This window comes from Oryctolagus cuniculus, chromosome 16 (genome assembly GCF_051225735.1).
Source record: "Oryctolagus cuniculus isolate XC-2025 breed Fujian yellow rabbit chromosome 16, ASM5122573v1, whole genome shotgun sequence".
Lineage (NCBI taxonomy): Eukaryota > Metazoa > Chordata > Mammalia > Lagomorpha > Leporidae > Oryctolagus > Oryctolagus cuniculus.
Window position 1 is genome coordinate 11,583,285 of NC_142882.1, and position 19,828 is coordinate 11,603,112.

At 42.7% G+C, this 19,828-nt stretch overlaps 1 pseudogene; it reads left to right on the forward strand.

Annotated features, from left to right (window-relative positions):
• LOC138847805 (vomeronasal type-2 receptor 116-like) overlaps positions 1–19,828 on the forward strand; it is a 63,504-nt pseudogene that overhangs the window by 33,602 nt on the left and 10,074 nt on the right.

Sequence of the window (19,828 nt, forward strand, 5' to 3'; positions counted from 1 at the left end):
GTATCCTGTATTCCCTACAATATGTTTTAGATTTCTAATTTCCTCTTCTTTTCTTTGGTCTGACTGTATCCTTTCCTGTTCTCTGTCTTCTAAGTCCGATATTCTCTCTTCTGCTTCACCCATTCTGTTTGTAAGGCTCTCTATTGTGTTTGTCATTTGATCTATTGAGCTCTTCATTTCATTTTGATTTCTCATCACTATCACAGTTTCCTGTTGTACTAGTTGTTTCGTTTCATTTTGATTCCTCCTTAATATTTCATTTTCATGAGAGAGATTTTCAATCCTGTCCAATAAGGATTTCTGTAGTTCAAGGATTTGTTTTTGAAAACTTCTAAATGTTCTTATCATATTTTTTTTTTTGAGATCTGCTTCTTGCATTTCTTCTATCTCATCATCTTCATAATCTTGGCTTGGGGTGTTTTTTTATCTTTTATTTAATGAATATAAATTTCCAAAGTACGACTCATGGGTTGCAATGGCTTCCCCCCCCATACCGTCCCTCCCACCCACAGCCCTCCCCTTTCCCACTCCCTCTCCCTTCCATTCACATCAAGATTCATTTTCGATTATCTTAATATACAGAAGATCAGCTTAGTATACATTAAGTAAGGATTTCAACAGTTTGCTCCCACACAGAAACATAAAGTGAAAAATAATAGATGATTTTTTTTAAATGATGATGAAATCAGATCAGACCTATTGTCACGTTTAATCCCAGTGAGAGTCAAGTTGGGAATTGATAATTTCTTCTTCTTCTTCTTCTTCTTTTTTTTTTTTTTTACAGAGGATCAATTTAGTGTACATTAAGTAAAGATTTCAATCGTTTGCACCCCCATAGAAACACAAAGTGAAATATACTGTTTGAGTACTCGTTATAGCATTAAGCCTCAGTGTACAGCACATTAAGGACAGAGATCCTACATGAGGAGTAAGTGCACAGTGACTCCTGTTGTTGACTTTACAAATTGACACTCCTGTTTATGGCATCAGTAATCTCCCTATGCACCAGTCATGAGTTTCCAAGGCTATGGAAGCCCCTTGAGTTCTCCGACTCTTATCTTGTTTAGACACAGTCATAGTCAAAGTGGAGGTTCTCTCCTCCCTTCAGAGAAAGGCACCTCTCTCTTTGAAGACCTGTTCTTTCCACTGGGATCTCACTCACAGAGATCTTTTTGCCAGAGTGTCTTGGCTTTCCATGCCTGAAATACTCTCATGGGCTTTTCAGCCAGATCCGAGTGCCTTTAGGGCTGATTCTGAGGCCAGAGTTCTATTTAGGACATCCGCCATTCTATGGGTCTGCTGAGTATCTCACTTCCCATGTTGGATCACTCTCCCCTTTATTTATTCTATCAGTTAGTGTTAGCAGATACTAGACTTGTTTATGTGCTCCCTTTGACTCTTAGTCCTTTCATTATGATCAATTGTGAACTGAAATTGATCACTTGGAATAGTGAGATGGCATTGGCACATGCCACCTTGATGGGATTGAATTGGAATCCCCTGGTATGTTTCCAACTCTACCAATTGGGGCAAGTCAGCCCGAGCATGCCCCAAATTATACATCTCTTCCTTCTCTTATTCCCACTCTTATGTTTAACAGGGATCACATTTCAGTTAAATTTCAACACTTAAGAATAACTGTGTGATAATTACAGAATTGAACCAGTCATATTTAGTAGAACAGACAAAAAAAATACTATGAGGGAGGCGTCACAGTGTCATCGTTGATCTTGTTCCCTCGATTTCTGTGTTTATTGCTTGGCATGGTTAATTCTTTTTCCCTCACTGTGAGGTGTTTTTTTTTTTTATATACTCTGTCTGTGTTAAGTGGACTGCCTGCTGTTGGAGGAGACTTGGAGGCTTGAGATGGGTGTGGCCTGAGAGCTTTGCTTGGTTCTTCTGGGTTATGGGTGTGCAACGGTGACACCCTCAGGTTATGTGTGGTCAATCTCTCTCTATTTATTTATTTATTTTATTTATTCAGGGGGTAAGTAATACCGCATGGCACGGCTGTGCAGAATTGATGGTATTTAGCTTCCAATCTCTGGCTTCTACCCAAAGAGTCTGTGCAGGCTCTGTTTCTCCTCTGGACTCCCACTGGGTTGCCTAGGCTACTGTATTGTAGTGACTCAGTTCCTTAGCTCTCCCCTGTTGTTATGTAAATCCAGAGAGGGGGCCTGCTCTTTGTCTCTTGCAAACTCTTGGAAACTCTTGTAAGCCTTGCAGCCTTGTAACCTTTGCAAGGTTGGCAGAGAGAGAAACCCCCCGCCTTTTTTTTTCCTTCTCTCCAGTAGTGAGTCTGGTGCACTTTCTGGCTCCCCTCTAGATTCTGACCCCCGTTTCCCCACCAATGTCTCGGGTTATTGAGCTCACCTCCCCTTCAAGCGCCGATATGTGGACTCAGAGCCCTGGGTGTCACAACTCTCCCCGCTGGTGTCTGTGTGACATGCACTCCCCTTCCTGCACTGGCGTGCAGACCCTGCTGCTCCCGCGGCTCGGCTTCCACGCTATGGGCGACCTTGTTCTCCCAGTAGGTCCTCCGATTCACAGCCACTAGATCCAGAAGAGTTTCCTCTGCAATATTTTCCTGGTCCGTTTTCTGAGGCTACCATAACTCCCCTTTTATTAAACTAAATTTTCCTGGACTATTGGTGCGTGGCCTCACTATTCTGCCATCTTGGCTCCGCCCCTCCCATCCACGAACTTCTAACTCATGGAGGTGGACACCACTACCTTGAGAATGTCCCTCCCTGTGTGTTCACTGTGCCTTTGGCAAAAGGTGACATCTTCCAGCCAACAATTTGCCTTTTCAAATGTCTGCTTGGGAAAGAAAATAAATACAACACACACACAACTCATTTTTCTGTTTAATTCAAGCCAAAGAATCCAAGTAGCATAATTAGAAACAAAGAAATCATGTTATGAATATTTGAATCAATTTGTCCTTTTTTTCACAGGCAGAGTGGAGAGACAGAGAAAGAGAGAGAGAGAAAGGTGTTCCTTTTTCCATTACTTCACCCTCCAATGGCTTCTGCGTCAGGCATGCTGCAGCTGGTGCATCTGGCTGTTCTGAAGCCAGGAGCCACATGCTTCTCCTGGTCTACCATTCTAGTGCTGAGCCCAAGGACTTGGGCCATCCTCCACTGCCTTTCCGAGACAGAGCAGAGATATGACAGAAAGAGGAGCAACTAGGATGAGAACCCGAGGTGCCAGTGGCACAGGTGGAGGATTAGCCTATTGAACCGAGTGTGGGACTCTCCTTTTCCTGAACTATAAAAGCAGAGGGTATACCACAAAGAGTATGAATCTCCATATACCATTTGAATACCAAAGACTATGGATATATTTCGTGAGTCACAAACAAGAGAATGATTATATATGGGCAAACTGTCTCATGTAGCAGAACATTTCCTGCCATTGGGGAGTGGACCAGCAGATGGAAGATCTTCTCTCTCTCTCTCTCTCTCTCTCTCTCTCTCTCCCTTCTCTCTTTGCTTCTCCCCCCTCACCCTCTCCCTCTCTCTGCACCTACCTCTCTTTATGTCTGTCAAAGAAATAAAATCACTCTTTACAAACAATAGGTATCCTTTTTTGGTCATCTGCAAGGTGCCTTTTGAAATGTATGCTTGGGATAGAAAAGAAATAGAACACACACACAACTCATTTTTCTGTTGTATTCCAGCCAAAGTATCCAAGTAGCATCATGAGAAACTAAGACATCACACGTGTGACTCTCTCCCCTTTTTCTGAATGCTCAACCCAGGGAGTAGATCACAAAGAGAGCACATCTCCATATAACATTTGAATACCAAAGTGTATTGATAGGATTCACAAGAGTTACAAACACGAGAATGATTGTCTATGGGCCAACTGTCTCATGGAGAAGAACATGTTCCAAGGACTGCGTAAGTCTCAGTTCTTGATGGTGGATTTTCCACAGGGACAATGACAGCACACAAAATTCTCAACCAGATACAACAGTGGAGACAATCCTCCCAGCAGGTCACAGTTGGTGAGTTCTCTCACTGTGGAGTGAACTTGGAGTCTCTTCTTTCAGCCACTAACAAGGCAAGTGCTAGGAGCCTTTCCACCATCTTCCCCAGCCAGCACAATGGGAGGGTCACTGGCAGCATCCCACCCCCACCCCCACCCCCACGCCCACTCCAGTGAATCCGGAGCTCCACTTCTCCTCCAAGTATCTCCAGCTGGTGACAGTCTGGTGAGAGCCCATGGCATTTCTCCACAGCCCCCACACCCAGAGTGTCCCCCTCGTTCAGCAGGGCGTGAGGTCAGGGAGGTGGCAATCCCGGAAGGGGCAGGTGTCCATGGTCTTGCTGTCAGCTTGTCTGCAGTTTGTGTGGGGCCTGAGGGCTCCCAGGGCTGTGGGGCATCAGTGATGGAAGAGACCTCTGCACACCTTGCAGCCTGGCCTTGGGTGGGCCTTGAATGGAGGGGCTCTGGGCCCTGGACTTAGGGAGAGTGAGGCAGAGGTCTGAGGGCAGAGCAGGCCAGGGGTTCCAGGCCATGGAGACTCAACTGGAACTCAGCTGGCAGAGGATGCCTCTCCAGGTGAGGCTTGGGCATGTGGGAGGAGTACCGAGGGGCGGCAGCTCTGTAGCTGTAGCGAGGGGTGAGGAAGAGGGTGTTTGGGTGGCCAGAGGAGCGGGCTCCTGGCACTGCATTGACTATGCGTGCCGACGGTGGCTGGGGAAATTGGGGAGCACCAGCTGCCCTGTCTGCTCCCTGGGGAATGGCAGACCCGTATTCCATGCTGATTTCCAGGTGGAGTCAGCACCTGTGAGCAGGAGCCAGCGGGCCTGGGCAGGGAACCACAGCCTCTCTGCTGTCATGACATGCTCAGGGACCACCACGACCACCACATGGCCCAGCGTGAGCTGCAGGGCTGTCTGTGGGGCCAGCACCAGGCCCTCAGCTCCCAGGCGAAGCTGCAGCTCTGTTCCCACTTCCAAGACCACCACGATCATCTGGGCGCTGGCACTCTACGGGCCCTGGGGAGGAAAAGCCAGCATTTAGGGCTTGTCAGGCAGTGGCTGGCCAGTCACAGGGCAGGGCACAGCCCCAACTGCAAACCCAGCCCCCAATCCAGCCCTGCATGGCCACCCAGAAACCTCACCGTCCTGACACCCTCAGCAAGCTAAACCAATGGACTTTCCCTACACCTTGGATCCCAACAAGTCACGTGGACCCCAAAACTTACCCTCGAGCTTCCACGGGGCACCACTACAGCATGGCATGGACACGGCCGCCATTCCTGGGCAGCTTCTGCACCTAGGGGAACACGGAGTGTGTTGAGGGGAGGCAGCTGTCCCGCAGGAGTCCCAGTGGAGGGGCATAGTTGTTCCCATCGCAGAGGTGGCTGCAGCCCTGTGCATCCTAGAGAAAGACCCTGCCCCGTTCCAGTCAGCCTTGGAAGGGGGAGCCTTTCCTAGTGTGGGCAGTCAGGTGAGAGCATAGAAAATGCCTTACCTGGCCTGGGACCCTGCTGCAGTCTCTGCCGTTTGGGGAGGTTGCCTTGTGTCCCGTGTGGCCTGCAGGAGAATGGGACTCAGTCAGCTGAGACCGGCGAGACCTGTTACACAAAGCCCCTAACTCATTGCAGCCCTGCAGCCCTGAGCCCATCCCAGTCCCCCACATTCAAAGCCCAATGCTGGGGCTGCCCGAATCCCTCTTCTCCCCCGAGGGTGGGGACTTCTGATCTGCCGAGGCCCATGTGGATATTATGAAAATAATGAGGATACTGAAGAAACAATACTCTCTGTTATCCAAATACACAATATATTTAAATATAAATATGTTGAGTGTTAAATTTCTAGGCAAATATAACTTATAAACTTTAACCAGTATACTAGTATTTTATGTGATATGAGTTTTACATGAGATTACTTAATTGATTACTTTTTAATGACTATTATCTTGTGTCTATTTCATAAACTATTTTATATTATGTTTGTTAAAAATGTTTTCTAAAACTAAGTAATGATAGTCATTAATAATATTGAGCAATGATAATATTCTCTAATGGTTTAATTGCTTTGCTAATGAGTACACTCATCCCAGAATCTTTCACACTTACACAAATACTAAAACACTTGAATAAAACTTCTATTGTTCTTAAAAATAACAGTACTGAAATAAGGTAAATAAGGTAAACATTCTAAACATTATGGCAAATCATTTCCACCAAGTTGAATCATAGAAATTTTAATGTATTGAAGTCTATTAAGATAATCTGCTTATCTAAATCATTTTTAGATGTCAATTTATAGAAACAGAGGGAAGCATACTTTTAGAATTCTCTATGTAACGTCTAAAGTAAAGCAAACATATATTTTAAATAGAGATGCAGCTCAGGGGCATGGATGGCCATGGCCAGGGCTTATAGACTACTTGACTGCCTGTATCCTGTGTGTCCCCAGCTCACTGTGGGAAGGCTCACCTCTGTTTAGACTGGCTACCAAGTGTGCCCAGGCATGAGTATGCTCTCGATAACATCTAAATCAGTGTTTACTTTTTCTCAAGGACAGGGATGAGAGTAGATATCCTTCCTGCACACCATGAGATGGTCAGGGCAAGTCTTATTCTGACCACACCATGCTCATAGTGCCGTGCTCTCTTCCAGAGTTGCCTCCCACTTCACCCACTTATCCTGTCATGTGTTCTCCCAAAGGCCATCTTGTCATATATCCGGGTCTTTCAGAAAGCAAATCCTCTCCAAATATCTCAGTGCAAGCCCTTTTCCAATAAAAGGTCCTGTGCTCAGAAACTGTTGACCCAGAGAAAGCCCGTTGACAATCATAACTTAGGATATTGGCAGGCAGGAGGCTCCAATACTCAGGTAAGCTCAATAGGAGAGGAATAGAACCCTTGGACCTCGGGTACAGTCAGCCCTTCACACATCCTGGTGAAGAAAAGTCAGAACCATGCACAAAGACAATTCAAATCCTGGCATCAGGAGACACAATGCACAGATGTTAACCTCCACACATCCTTTACAATTTATTTCCCAGTCACAGTGCAGAGCATCAGGGCTAGGGGTTTCCCTGACTTCCTGGGATGGAGAGGGATATAGCAATAAAAGGACACAGAGTTCTGACCTGCTCTGACCACAGAGACACATAGGCGAGGTCTCAGCACTGTGACTGACTTAGAAATCTCTCCCTTTGGCTTCGAGCTGTGTCCTGGTCTGGATCACCAGACTGTGACATGCATTCTGTAGGCTGTGGGCTTCCTGTTCACTTTCCCTGTGAAACTAAGAGATTTAAATCTTAGTGTGCATTTGACAGAATAAGTAACAAGAGGGGCAGAGAATTCAAACCCCTTCACTGGTATAGTCACAAAATACCCACCATACTGCTGCACCTGATTGGATGTGGTGAAGCATAGGAGTCTAGCACTCAATTCAAATCTCCCAAGAATGTGCCAGGAACCAATTACATAATCAAATCAAGCTACCTACCAGGGTCTGTATTCGCATTTCCAGGGTTCTTAAAGTAGACCCACTTCATAGTCAAAGTGGAAGTTCTCTCCTCTCACTAGAGAAAGGTACCTCCTTCTTTGATGGTTCATTCTTTTTGCTGAGATCTCACTCATACAGATCTTTTATTTAGGTCATTTTTTTGCCACAGTGTCGTGACTTTCTATGCCTGAGAAACTCTCATGGGCTTTTTAGCCTGATCTGAATGCCATAAAGGCTGAGTCTGAGGCCAGAGTATTATTTAGGACTCTGCCATTTTTTGAGTCTGCTGTGTATCCCACTTCCCATGTTGGATCACTCTCTCCCTTTTAATCTATCAGTTATTAGCAGACACTGGACTTGTTTATGTGATCCCTTTGACACTTAACCCTATCAAGGTGATCAATTATGAACTGATCACTTTGAATATTAAGATGGCATTGGTGCATGCCACCTTGATGGGATTGAATTGGAATCCCCTAGTACATTTCTAGCTCCACCATTAGGGGTAAGTCCAAGTGAGCATGTGCGAAATATACATCTACTCCCTCTCTTATTCCCAGTCTTATATTTAACATGGATCAATTTTCAGTAAAATTTAAATACCTAAGAATAATTGTGTGTTAATTAAAGAGTTCAATCAATGGTATTAAGTAGAATAAAAAATACTAAAAGGAATAGAATAGTAAGTTGTTCCTTGACAGTCAGGACAAGGGCTGATCAAGTCATTGTTTCTCATAGTGTCTGTTTCACTTCTACATTTTTTCCTTTTAGGTGCTCAATTAGTTGTCACAGATAAGAGAGAATATATAGTATTTATCCCTTTGGGACTGGATTATTTCATTCAGTATGATGTTTTTCAGATTCCTCCATTTTGTTGCAAATAACCGGATTTCATTTTTTTTCAATTCTGTATAGTATTCTATAGAGTACAAATTCCATAATTTCTTTATCCAGTCTTCTGTTGATGAGCATTTAGGTTGATTCCATGTCTTAGTTATTGGGAATTGTGCTGCAATAAACACTGAGGTTCAGACACCCCTTTTATTTGCCAGTTTTATTTCCTTTGGGTAAATTCCAAGGAGTGGGATGATGGGTCATGTGGTAGAGCTATATTCAGGTTTCTGAGGAATCTCCAGACTGACTCCCATAGTGGGTTTAGCAGTTTGCATTCCCATCAGCAGTGGGTTAATGTGCCTTTTTCCCCACATCTTTGCCAGCATCTGTTGTTAGTTGATTTCTGTATGTGAGCCATTCTAACCAGGGTGAGGTGAAACTTCATTGTGGTTTTGATTTGCATTTCCCTGATTGCTAATGATCCTGAACATATTTTCATGTGTCTGTTGGCCGTTTGGATTTCCTCTTTTGAAAAATGTCTATTGAGGTCCTTGGTCCATCCCTTAAGTGGGTTGTTTGTTTTGCTGTTGTGGAGTTTTTGATCTCTGTGAAGATTCTGGTTATTAATACTTTGTCGGTTGCATAATTCGCAAATATTTTTTCCATTCTGTCATTTGCCTCTTCACTTTCCTGACTGTTTCTTTTGCTGTACAGAAACTCTTAATTTGATGTTATCCCAATTGTTAATTCTGGCTTTGACTACCTGTGCTTCTGGGGTCTATTCTAAGAAATCTTTGACTGTGCCCATATCTTGGAGGTTTTCTCCAATGTTCTGTAATAATTTGAAGATGTCGGGTTGTTGATTTATATCTTTAATCCATGTTGATTAGATTTTTGTGTAAAGTGTAAGATAGGGGTCTTGCTTCATGCTTCTGCACATGGAAATCCAATTTTCCCAGCACCATTTATTGAATAGACTGTCCTTACTCCAGGGATTGGTTTTGGACCCTTGATCAAATATGAGTTGACTGTAGATGTTTGGATTGATTTCTGGTGTTTCTATTCTGTTCCATTGGTCTATCCATCCGTTTCTGTACCAGTACCATGCTCTTTTGACTATAACTGCTCTGTAGTATGTCTTGAAATCTGGTATTGTGATGCCTCCGGCTTTGTTTTTGTTGTACAAGATTGCTTTAGCTATTTGAGGTCTCCTGTGTCTCCATATGAATTTCAGCACCAGTTTTTCCAGATCTGAGAAGAATGTATTCGGTATTTTGATTGGTATTGCATTGAATCTATAAATTGCTTTCGGGAGAATGGACATTTTGATGATATTGATTCTTCCAATCCATGAGCATGGGAGATTTTTCCATTTTTTGGTATCTTCTTGTATTTCTTTCTTAAGGTTTTGCAATTCTCATCATAGAGATCTTTGACATCCTTGGTTAAGTTTATTCCAAGGTATTTGATTGTTTTTGTGGCTATTCTGAACTGGATTGATCTTAGAAGTTCTTTCCCAGTTGTGGCATTGCCCGCGTATACAAAGACTGTTGATTTTTGTGCATTGATTTATATCCTGCTACTTTGCCAAACTCTTCTATGAGTTCCAATAGTCTCTTAGTAGAGTTCTTTGGATCCCCTAAGTAAAGAATCATATCATCTGCAAAGAGGGATAGTTTGACTTCTTCCCTCCTAATTTATATCCCTTTAATTTCTTTTTCTTGCCTAATGGCTCTGGCTAAAACTTCCAGAACTATATTGAATAGCAGTGGTGAGAGTGGGCATCCCTGTCTGGTACCAGATCTCAGTGGAAATGCTTCCAACTTTTTCCCATTCAATAGGATGCCGGCCATGGGTTTTTCATAAATTGCTTTGATTGTATTGAGGAATGTTCTAGACCCAGTTTTCTTAGAGTTTTCATCATGAAAGGGTGTTGTATTTTATTAAATGCTTTCTCTGCATCTATTGAGATAATCATATGGTTTTTCTTCTGCAGGTTGTTAATGCGGTGTATCACATTGATTGATTTGCGAACACTGAACCATCCCTGCATACCAGAGATAAATCCCACTTGGTCTGGGTGGATGATCTTTCTGATGTGTTGTTGCATTCTATTGGCCAGAATTTTATTGAGGATTTTTGTGTCTATGTTCATCAGGGATATTGGTCTGTAATATTCTTTCAATGCTGCATCTTTTCCTGGCTTAGGGATTAAGGTGATTTTGGCTTCATATAAAGAATTTGGGAGGATTCCCTCTCTTTCAATTGTTTTGAAGTTTGGGAAAAAATGGAATTATTTCCTCTTTAAATATCTGGTACAATTCAGCAGTGAATCCATCTAGCAAATTCATATAAGGGATTGCTCATCCCCGAATTTGGAACCAAGTCTTCTTCCCTCACTCAAGAGAGGTGACACTTTGGAGACACCATTTGGGCAGATGGCCTTGACCTAATGAGTCAAAGAAGTCCCCCACTAAGCACAGGACATACATATGATCTGATACATCACTGTCTGTCTAATGTAGGGAACCCCCTGCATAATGCCATCAGCCACTGAGGTGCTAGGAATTGTTTTGTTTTGGCAGCAGTGCTGTGGGTTTCTTTCCTTTGTCTAGAGTTGGCATGGCATGCCACTCTTAAGTGCTCAAACATGGGAATGGTACTCCCTGTCAGAAACCCACACAGATTACCAAACATAATGAATCTGTGAATTATAAGAGCCTGTCACTCCAGGCCTCTGCCTCACAGGCAACAATTGATGACTTGGGGAGAGAACTCTGACAGTGAAAATGACATGACAGCAGACAACACAGCAATGCCTAGTCAGCCACTCCCCAAATACCCATGGGATGAACTTAGATGACCTCAAAGCAATAACCCTTGTGAAGTCATCCCATCTGTACCCAGTGAGTATCCCCACATTTGTGGCAGTCCCCAGGCACCCCAGGCTCTCAGGGCAGCTGCTAGAATCCATCCCACCTGCATGTTTGCTGTTAATTTAGAGACAGACACAGAATTCAGGGCCTGGATTCTAATGCCAGTAAATGACCTTACTATGCTAAAGAAGCCTTCTCAAGAGTCAGGTCCCAACTCTCCCTCTTTTGAACAGATGCTCACACAATGGGCAATGAACATTCAAACTCATTTTGACTGGGTTACACTGCTCAAAGCATGTTTGTCAAGACCATAGTCCTTACAGTGGAAAGGAAGAGGCTGTAACTGTGGCAAGGAATAATGCTGCCTATGGAATTGCAGTAACCTTTGATATGCTGACAGGACATGGCACCTACATATATCCTCGTGAACAGGCCCGCATTGGAGTAGGTGCCTATTTTGATCAGGTTAGAGATTTGGCACTTAGAGCCATAAACTATAAATCTTCCTAATTATAGTCAGCTCTTTAGAAACCTAGTTCAAGGCCCAGGCAAATCGTTCCCTGATTTCCTCACCAGAGTCTTGGAGGCAGTACAGAAAAGATTGCCACTTGGTCCTGATCAAGACAACTTGGTCAAATAATTAGCTTGGGAAGGTGCTACCAAAGAGGCAAATGTTGCAATTGCCCCTGTCTGTAATGAAAGCCTTTCTTCATTGGATAGTAGCTAAAAAGGAGGTAAACCCTGTTGATACACCGTATAATCCCTAACTGCATCCATTAACATACTGAACACAAGGAAGTCTAATTATCCTCCAATTTGTTGGGGATGTCAGGAAACAGGACACCTACAGCAAAACTGCCCAACTACTGACAGGGCAAGCCCAAAACACTGTGTTCCAGATTTTAAAAAGGCTTTCACTGGGAAAGATATTGCAAGACCAAGCCTTTAAACTCCCAGTGGGGCAACCTTCGGCCCAGCAGGTAAGTGGGAGTTCCACCACCATTAACTGGTCGATGCCCATCTTCAATCTGAGGCAAAAATTGACCCTATACTTTGATGATATTGCCTTTTTGGGTTTAATTGATATGGGGGTGGATTCCACTGTCTTAAAAGCTAGGAATGCAAGGAAAATGCACCATTGGAAGAAAATTCCCTTGGCCCAACCTCCAAGGCATTGGAGGATTAAAATTGGCTGATCAGGTCATCATGCCTGTAACTTGGTGAGATGACTGTGGAGATACAGGAACCATCTTTCCACTAATTGCTGAGGTTTCCATGACCTTATGGGGGAGAGATGTTCTCTCACAAATGCAAGTGGTTCTTACTGTGGATCACAAATCTCCATGAGCCAACAGCTTTGATGGAGAGCCTACAAGTAAGATTCACCCCCATAGAACACACTTCTCACCTCATACAAAAGCCAGGCCCAATCCCCATTGAATGAGAAAAAACAGGAAACATCTAGGTAGAGCAGTAGCCAATATTACAATCCAAATTTGGCAACCTTAGAGAATTGGTACAGGAACAATTGGAAAAGGGACACATAGAGCCCTCCACTAGCCCTCATAACATGCCCAATTTTCTTACTTTTGATTACTTTGATTCCCAAAGGGTCATCCCAGCTTATAAACACCGGGGATCCTCTCCATCCCAGACCCCAGCCCCTGTGGTTAGGTGGAAAGACTCACTGACTGGAGAATGGAAGGGACAACACCCTCTGCTAACAAAGGGCTGAGGATATGCTTGTGTCTTTCCAGAGAATGAGAGACAGCCTTTTGGGGTACCAGCAGAAACATCAAGGCTGCAACTGATAGTCAACCAGAACCAGCTGAGCAATTGAGAATCTGCCTTGTTAGCAGATGCACCTGGCACTGATTGTAAAGCTGATGCCCTATCATCCTACCCTGCCCACAGCTACATCTGCTGCTGCTTTATACCCCACTTAGCTCAGGTCAGCCACTCAAATGGCCCACAGCCTGTGTGTGGTCATGCCATTCCTGATTACCATTGTTCCTCATTCCTACCCCCATCTGAGCAAGCACTCCTGTGGTCTCCCATTTTGAGGGCTGATTAGTCAATGATGGGTAAGATCCCCTGGGGACAACCTAAGAGAGGCACAGCCACCTAGGGAGACCACATGGAAAGGGTCAACAATGGTATTTTCAAGGATCATGTCTCCCATTGCTCAAAAATAAACAAAAAGGGGGAAATGTGGTGGAATAAGAAGGCCATGTCAAGATGGCCACTGGCAAGTGAGTGTCAGTTACTCAGGAATGGCTTCAAAACCCACCTGGCAATGGAGCCTGTCTGGCAACAGGCTGAGATTGGTTAGGGCATAAACCACCCCTTGACCAGATTGGCTGCCTTGGCTATATAAGCTGCTGTAACAACTGAAATAAATGAGTCTGCAGGCTGCTCACCTCTGGCCTGTTTTCACCCAACCACTGGTGTCTGTGTGGTGACTCTGCACCTCTTGCCCCCACCGCACTCCTCTCAGAACGAATCCACAGCAACATGGATTTGTCTGGATTTTATTCTACATTATCTGAATCCATCACTTATATGTAGAATAGATTTAGTAACTCATGGGACATACAGATTAAATTAGTTGAAGAGATTAAAGTCTAGGAAAAAGGCAAACATCCATATGTAAAAAACTCAGAGCTTATTACACCATCTAATTTCTTTTTTTTACTTCTGAAAAGTCTATGGATAGATTTGTATTTGTTGAACCAAAATTGAGCTAGAATTTCATTTACTGTACTTACATAGAATTTTAAAATAAACCTACCACTATATGTGTGACCTACACAAAAATCATAGGGACCTGTAAACCCATGTTTGCATATGTTATTGAAGAACTAGATATAGCTTTCATAAAGATAGAACCAAATCTTTGGGATGAGTTGCAAAGAGCCCATACCCTAGCCACCCTTGAAATACATCATACACCTCTCTTGATTGTGTTAAGAAAATTCCCATTTCATTAGGAGGGTTCATGGAAAGACACTTCTCGTCATTTGAACCTATGACATGGTGGCCACAAAAATCAAACAAAAAAAAACTAATTTCAACCAAAAAGAAACATTGAGGATAGGGAGATTGAGGAAAAATGAGGACTGCTGAGTACACATCCACCTCCCACTTCTCATCTGATGGCTCTCTCTCTTTCCAATTATGCCTGTCCTTCAGCTTCAACAACTTCCAAGGAAAAGCCCATTTGCAAACATTACTGGGGATGAAGAATCCTCCTATGATCACAGCACTGTATGGCATATCATGATATCCAGAGTGTGTGTATTTTCCTCTGGGTCTTGGGTTGCTGGCTAAAATTGGAGAGTTTTCCTGCAAGAGTGTACATGACCAAGGCTTGGTCATCAAAATGCAGAGATGATAGAATGGCCTCCTGCATTCAAGGAGGTGTCATTCTATGAGAAGAATTAGAAACAGAGAGAGGTGGGAGGAGATGATATGTGAAATTTTAAATATGCATTGAATTCTCATTTCACATGTATGCATACAATACAATGTTCCTCACACATGTCATCAGCAAATGCACAACTTTCTATCAGCAGCTGAGAGAAAATTAGGAACAAAGCTAACACATGGGTTAGAAGCAATTTAAGATAAAAGAAGCACGCAGACACACACACACACACACGCAAAACACAGGTGCTGTATATATTCCTATATACATTCTGAAGGGCTTAATTATATGGTGCAAAACTTTACTGTATTTTGAAGCATATTGAACACAATTAGATTACATAAGATTATATATAAGTGTAAACGCAGGAATGAACTACTGCCCTTCTCTGGATATACTTATTTGCAATTCATGAAGACTGTTTCTCCATTAAAGTACTACAGGCCTGGGAGAGATATTAGGCACAGCCATGAAGAGCATTCCTGAGGTACATATAGGGTCATAAGTGGTGAATGTGACCCTTCACCTTCTTGATAAAGAATTATTTGACATGATGAAACTGAGTATTTTTTTTATTCCAACACTAATTATTTCTACAATTGCCAAAACCATGAAAATACTAGACGAACCTAACAACTCTTGGCCCGTGTGCATGAAAGTTTACATAGCTCTGTCGCAGCAATGCCCTAGGGAGGAATGAGAGTCCAAAGCATGTTTTTCCAAAGCAGTTTTTCTCCTTAATGGAGAGTAGCAGGTGCATAGCCTCAGGGTGGGGTGATGCTATGAGTTCCTGATTGGGACAGAAATGAAACAAAGTAAATATATAGAAACCAGAGTTGATCTGATCACAGGGACATTAAGGCAAGGCCTCAGCCCTGTGACTCCCTTTGAAATGGCTTTCTTGTGATTTTGGTTGTGTCCCTGTGTGACTCAATAGACTAGCACACACTGTCTACAGGTTTAGTGCATATAGCTATACTGGGATCAGCTTTGCCGTACACAGAGCTCTATTCTCCCTGCAGTTCCTCAGAGAACTGAGATAGAAGACATAATCCAGACCATTTTCTGCTAATATCAACAGAGATTTGGGCCTTTAACTTTACAGTGGGTTCACTTGACATGCTGTTTTCAGTGATTTTTGTCAACCTACTCCTGAATCCTTTATACAGTTCACAGGACATACCTCCCAGGAACTGTTATAATTCCATGAGACCAAGTGTCTACAGAGATGGAGACCTGGTACTGGGTGGGTTTTTCCCCCTTTACTTCCTGGAACCAGAATCAGACATGATCCAGTTATCTTTTTTATCCAGGCCAGTGGATAAGATGGCAGTTAATTGGTAAGTCCAACATTGAGTTATGTGTCAACTGTGCTTCGGACTGTCAGATTGTACTTGTGCTTGTATCTGTGAATGTTTAATTGTGCTTGAGAATTCTAAAGAATAAATATACAGAAGTTGCAGGAATGCAGATAAGAGAGGGCTGGAGTTCCTTCTGTTCTTTTGCTTTTCACAACCTTCCCTTTCCATTTTCTGCTTGCTCTCCACTACTGCAGAGTGAGAAATGGACATTTTGTATTCACTCTATTGATATCAGCAAGAAACATTTCAATTTAATGCTCCTAACTTCCATTCAAATAAGTAAAAGTAAGTATGGAACAGTCTTCAGTGTCATATTTTTTGATGGGTCTACTTAGTGTATAACAAGTAAGCCCTGTTTATGAAATAAAAAACTTTTTGAATCAACCATTCATTGAATAGAACAAAATTTGACTATTTTAGGTAAAAAAAGTTTCAAATTCTGTATGTAATAATAATACAAAATTGTATGAATCTTGAGAATAAATGTACTAACCTTAAATCAAACATTGCATTTTAGAAATTGCATAAACATATTTCATGAATTTAACATATTGAAATGACAATCTATAAAGCTCAACATTCAAACACATGAATCAATGCACCTAAACAACAGACAATTGCATAAATTTATGAAATTCCACATAAACTATTGACAAGTATGTATTTCTTGACATTCAAATTATGGATGAATTGTAAAAATAAGGAAAAAAATTTCCAAGAAGAGGAGCAAAGGTATCCATTGTGTGAAAAGAAAACATTCATAACACTCTAGGATAGCTAATATTTGAGAGCCATTACTAAATCCCAAGAACTCATAATTTTGCTTAAGCTTTATAGAAACATGCAGAGAATGTTAAAGAATAAAATGTGAAATGTTAAAAGAGATTTCAGTGAATGAAGAAAACAGTGAATAAAAATAAAGTGAACCTTGTAAATATTCTAACAATTTGACCTTCTTAATAAAATGCTCATTTTCAAGGAACATATATTTGAATGAAAATGCTTCTGTGAGTGTTGGTATAATAAGTGGAAAATTACAGAAAGGGTTCACAAAAATGGCTTTGGTGAATAGATTAGAGATGTTGAAAAACACTTGGGTAACTGACAAGCCAGATGGTGTTCAACTATTTTAGAAGTTACTGAAAAGAGAGATGCTTGTCTCTTGCTTTCCATCCCTAAGTAGAAGTATAATCCCATGTTGGGACACATCAAGGCTTTCCTGAAGGGTTCGGGAAGGTGAATGTGATCATGGACAAAGTTTGCTTCAGAGGAGTCCAATGGCCATTCCATGATCTTCTAGAACCCTTGAGACTTCACTCAGACCTCTTCCACGTGCCAGAGCTGAGGCACCACTGAGTGGCAGCCTGAGTCTGGCCATTGCTGCTTCAGGGCATGGCTGTGTTGTTGATCTGAATTCCATGGTCTCTCCGTTCTCTCTGACCCTGCTCCACTCTTTAGGTGGCTGTGGAAGAACTACCAATACATGCTGGCCTTCTGCTTTGCCATCCAGGAGATCAATAAGGACCCCCAGCTCCTCCCCAACCTGACCCTGGGTTTCCAGCTCTACAATTCTGTTACCAGTGGCCAGTTCACCCTGAGGAGCACTCTGCACTGGCTGACTGGAAAGCATTATCTCATCCCTAACTACACCTGCCAGACACAAGGCAAGACAGTTGCCATCATTGCTGGAACCACATCAGCATTTTCGGCTGAAATTGGAACGATGTTGGAGCTGTACAAAACCCCACAGGTAAATGGTTTGTGAATACTGGTGAGAAATATTTCCATCTGCCACCAGATCTGCCATACCTGAAGCAAGGGTCATTGGAAGCCACATGACATATACACTGTTAGTTGAAAGAGATTCTGGAGATCTCTTTTGGCTGTGAGAAAGGGAAGGAGCAGTGGAAGCTGAGAGCCTCCCCCCAGATCCAGCTTGGGCCAATGTATCCATCCCCACCTGCTGTGAATGTTGATTGTTGACTATTCACAGGAAATACCCACAGCACAGACATGTCCTATGATGACTCCATGTTAGACATGTGTATATAAATCACTAGCCTGTGCTTTCATTTGGAGCACACAGAGGACCATGACAGTCCCAAAGTTCATCAAAGAGTGTTTGGTGCTGAGTTGCATTTAGGTGAGATTCACCCTCTCCCTATCCCAATCCTGACTTCATCCCAATCCTGAATTCATCACATTCGGCAGATTCTTTCACAGGGCTCCCAGGTCACTTTCCATGTCAACACAGTGATTTAATCTTAAAGTGTGTTTGATAGACTGAGAAACAAAGAGAGGCAGACAGTGTACACACATTCACTAGTTTAGTCACCAAATACCTACTATGGTGCTGCTGCTGTCTGTGTTGAGAATGAGGGACCAGCACTAAATTAAAATCTCAAAAATGGTTTCAGGAACCAAGTACATAATTTGACCAGCTGCATCCAAGGGTCTGCATTTCCAGCATTCTTAAAGGACACCACTTCAAACAGGTAGCAATCTGTGCAAAATAACTTCAAGCTAGACTGGAATAGCTTAGGAAGATTCTGGTCTGAAAAGCAACTTTACCAAAACTCAGAGATGGTAGGTGAATGAATTATTCATGGCAATTTAGGTTATGCTGTGAAAACAAATGAAATTCAAACTATGAAGTGATTAACAGAGTAAGGGGTTGTTTGTCTCAGAGGTAAGATTTAACACCAGTTGCATTGTGGGCTGCTCCCCACATGTGACATGTGGTGAGAAGTGAGAAAGTCCAATGTCCTTGTCCAAAATCCTTGCTCTCTTCTTCCTTTGGATGAATATGAAGATACACAGGTATCTTATACATATTCTTTCATGCTATAAATGAGGATATGCATTTCTCCTCCTGAAAGCAATAGGCATTGAAGCATGGATTTCTCTAAGCCCAGATGGTAGAAATTGGCCTTCTTTACCTGCAAAACTTAAATCATGATTGTTTTCTTTCTATTCAGATCACTTATGGCCCCTATGATCCCATGCTAAGTGAGAGAGACAAGTTTCCATCGCTCTATCAGATGGGCACTAGTGACAACTCTCTGATCTGTGGAATGCTCTCATTGCTGCTCCATTTTGGCTGGATTTGGGTGGCGATCTTTGTATCTAATGATCTGAAAGGAGAGCAGTTCCTTCAAGATATTTTAGCCGAGATGGTAAAGAAAGATGTCTGCTTGGCCTATGCAATAAAGCTCCCTGACACTAAGAAAAGGTATAAAAAAACTGAAATATCTTTCCTAGCGGAGATCCGAATTTTATCAGCAAATGTGCATATTCTATATGGTGATGTGAGGAGTCTCTACACCATGGAAATTCTAAGCAAATACTATTTAACCCTGGGGAAGGTGTGGATCATGGCTGCAAAGTGGGAGATTGTTCTGCTCGAGACACAACAGATGCTGCACTCTTTCCATGGAGGCTTCTCATTTTCACATTACAAAGAAGAAATCCCTGGCCTCAAACATTTTGTCAGGACAGTTGACCCTTCCCACTACCCAGAAGATTTCTTCCTCAGTCAACTATGGCTTCATGCTTTTCACTGCTTACCTCCTGGGTCACTTTGTGGAACAATTGGAGTCTGCCCACCAAATGCTTCTTTTGAGTTTTTCCCAGGACGCATTGACATGCTGACCATATCTGACTCCAGCTATTTCATCTACAATGCTGTGTATGCAGTGGCCCATGCCCTCCATAAGATGCTTTCAGAGCAAATAGAAAAGGGATCTCCAGCAGATGCAGCTCAACCTAGGATTCTTCCATGGCAGGTAAACATCTCCCAGAACAGGACATGCATTGAACACCTGCTGGCATCCTCAGGTATTTTTATTGCAAG